This window comes from Chrysochloris asiatica, unplaced genomic scaffold (genome assembly GCF_000296735.1).
Source record: "Chrysochloris asiatica unplaced genomic scaffold, ChrAsi1.0 scaffold00057, whole genome shotgun sequence".
Lineage (NCBI taxonomy): Eukaryota > Metazoa > Chordata > Mammalia > Afrosoricida > Chrysochloridae > Chrysochloris > Chrysochloris asiatica.
This window is the reverse complement of record NW_006408575.1, coordinates 17,778,787-17,782,621: the sequence shown is the minus strand read 5'-3', so window position 1 is coordinate 17,782,621 and position 3,835 is coordinate 17,778,787.

Here is a 3,835-nt window from a genome sequence, read left to right as displayed (position 1 = left end):
AGTTTCGAACCGCTGACCTTAAGGTTCGCAGCCCGATTATAGTTAAATGCTTTATATATAAAATAACATAATGACTCAAAGCATTATTTTTATTAATTACATTGTTTCTGTTAACACATAGCTAGTTAATGACAAAGGAAGAACTAGAACACAAATCCATAGACTTAAAGGCCACACAAACTCCCTCTATCTGTCAGTGGAGTGGAAGTTAAAAAGCAAGTTATTCCATGAAAGAGTAATCTAGAAGTTTCCATTAGGCCCCTCTTCTTAGAAGAAAACTTTTTCTTACAGCTTGCTAAAACTTCAGAGGATAATCAGTGGGCATGGAATCGTTTTGTTACTTCCAAAAAATAGATATACCCCAAACTGAGATTGTCCTCAGAGTCCCATTAGCCTTTCCTCCACATCTGAACCAGGAAAGCTGGCATTTCCAAAGAAATCAATTCTACTTGTAAAGTTCTTATTTATAGCTGTGAGTTTTTTAAACCCTTCCCCAACCAACCTTTCATCAAATTTTCTAAAAAGTCACCAAATGTTATCTGTTGGAGTTCGTTATCCTGTTTCATCCTTGGGTAACTACTGACAGATATGTTGTTGTTGTTGTTGTTGTTTGTTGTCATGTGTTGTCAAGTTGATTCCGACTCATAGCAGCCCTGTGCAGAGTTTCTGAAAGTAGCTGGTAGGTTTGAACTGTTGACCTTGTGATTACCAGTCTAGCATAGAGTCACACCAGGACTCGACAATTATGTTAGTGAAAAGGAAAGGTCACAAGATGGCCAACAGGAAGAAGAAGATGAAAAGCTAATAGACCAAATAAGCACTCGTAACCACGGCACTACCAGAAATCAGGCTGCCAACCCTCAAAAAATACATAATTAACTTTGTCCACCAGAAAGCCATGGTATTTTTAATCACCTCATAAGCAAGTGAAAATTATACTATATATAAGGAAGACTATAGAAGAATCACTGTATCTTAATTATGGTATTGGTGAAGAATATTGAAACTACTATGGACTGCCAGAAGAATAAACAAATCTGTCTTGAAGAAGTACAACCAGAATACTCCTAGAAGCAAGGATGGAGAGACTTTGTCTTTCATACATTGGACATGTTGTCAGGAGGGACCAGTCCCCGAGAAAGGACTTCAGGCTTCGAAAAGTAGAGTGTCAATAAAAAAGAGGAAGACCTGCAATGAGATGAATGGATCCCAAGAACAATGGACTCAAACACAAGCACAATTGTTAGAATAAAACACTGCCCAGGACCAGGCAACATTTTGTTCTGCTATGCATACAGTTGCTAGGAGTCAGAATGAACTCAACGGCACCTAACAAAAATCAGAAAGGAAATCAAAGATGCAAAAACAATGCAAAAAGAAAACAAACCCTTACAAACAGAAGATTGAATTTCAAATGTAACTGTGACTTGTGCCTATATCAAAGAAAAAATAATATTCAAATGGGAGAAAAAATGAGAGTCAGATCCCAAAGAAATGCAATGGCCTGTGACTGAAGGAGAGCTGGTATGGTGTGGTAGAATCAGCGCTGGACCATTAGTCACACGATCGACAGTTCAAACCTACCAGATGCACCTCAGAAACCCTATACAGGGTTGCTCTGAGTTGGAACTGACTTGACAGCAATTAACAACAGCAATAATATGACTATGAAAGACAAAGAGAATATGAAGAGAGAGAAACATGTAGTATTGTGTTATAGATTGAATCTCTATGCCTATGGTTATAATTCCATGTGAGAATAGATGATCTGTTATGTTAATGAGATAGGATTAATGTAAAATATGTCTTATATCATTCTCTTTTGATCTATAAAAGAAATTAAACAAACAGGCAAAAGAGCCAGAGAGAGACAAAGAAAGATGCCAAGTCACATTATGATAGCCCAAGAGCAGAAGATCAAGGATACAATGACCTTCCTCCAGAACCAACAGAGAAAGTCTTCTAGAAGATACATAGAAATGTACCTCTGCTGCACAACTATGACCAAAGAACAGTAGATAATGAATCTCCCCTTACCATTAAATTAAACACAAATTGCTTTTGTTTCTAATTAATATCTGCTTGAGCCAAATGTGATGGTGAAATGTCTTCTCTTCTGATGCATTTCACTTGGCACAGAATTATTAAACAAAATGCAAGAATATTGATGGTTTCCGATATCTTCTTCAAACATACAGGCCAAACCGTCTAAAAGGTATACATGAGTCATTTGAATTCCAAATGCATTTACAAAGATCAGCTCTATTACAAGGCATAGTAAATGAATCCATAATGAGGAATTATTCCAGACCAATTGTTTCTAAATTTATATTTTAGATGATTTGCATTTCTTTCTTGAAATATGCCTCGTTGCTTTTAACATGGCCTGAGAAATCCTTGCTTTTCTGACATCAAATTACATCTCCAGTTTCTATGGTTGCTCTCTCCTATGATATATATTCTGGATTTATACTCTGTCCATTCCTGGTAAACATCTACCATCCTTCCAAGCCCAGTCCACTTATTTCCTGTTCTTTGAAACCTTGCTAGCATTCCCAGGTATATTGAGCAATTCCCATGTGTTTGTTCTACAAATAGTCTTAAGCAAACTCCTAACTCATGTGAACTCATCAAATTAAGATGTAACCACAATGTTTGGTACATAATGTGCATTGGTTACACATTGGGCTGCTAACTACAAGGTCAGCAGTTCAAATTCACCAGCCACCCTGAGGGAGAAAGATGAGGCTTTCTGCTCCCATGAAGACTTACAGCCTCAGAAACCCTATACAGGGTCTCTGTGAGTTGGAATTGACTCATGGCTCGTAGCAGCAGCAACAGCAGCTTAAAATAAAATAGTAGTTGTGGTTGTTGTATGCCATCAAGTCAATTCTTGGATACCCTATAAGACTGAATAGAATTGCCCCATAGGGTTCCCTAGGCTGTAATCTTTACAGGAGTAGGTATTTTCTCCTGCTGAGCTGGTAGTGGGTTGGACCCACCACTGTATGACCTTTTTGGTTAGCAGCTGATTGTTTAACCATTGTGCCACTGTAGTTGTTGCTGTTGTTAAGTGCTATCGAGTCAGATCCAATGCATAGCAATCCTGTATAGGGTTGCTGAGGAGCAATTGGTGAGCTTGAACTGCTGACCTTGTGGTTCAAACTGACTTTGTAGTCCAATGCATTAACCCAGAGCACCACACCAGGAATGTTGTTGTTGTTGTTGTTAAGTGTTACTGTACTGTTCTAATTCATAGTAACCCTATGTAGGGTGTCTGTAATGGCTGATGGTTTTGAACCGCTAACTTTGTGGTTAGCAGTCCAGTGTTTATCCACACTCCAAAGAGGTAGTGGTAATCATTATATGTCATGGAGTTGGTTCCGACTCATAGCGACCCTATATAGGATTTCTAAGACTGTAAATCTTTACAGAAGCAGCAAGCTTCATCTTTCTCTCATGGAATGTCTGGTAATTTCAAACTGCTGATCTTGAGGCTAACAGCCCGTCTCGTAACCACTATGCTACCATAGTTCCTTAAAGAGGTGGTGGTGGTGTTGTTTCTAACTGCCATCAAGTCGGTTCTGATTCATAGTGACCCTGTATAGTGTTTCTGAGGAGCAGCTGGTGAGCTTAAAGAGGTAGTAGTGGTGTGTTAAAACATACATTGTAATCTCATGGAATCAAACTTAAGCTCCAGAGAAACACTGATACATTAAATGGAAAGCTATATGGAATCCAAAAATCATTCTCTCCCCATATTTCATCAACTCTTCCTCACATCTGCTTTACCATATAATCTCTGAAGACTGACTTTTTCTGTTATAAGCATAAA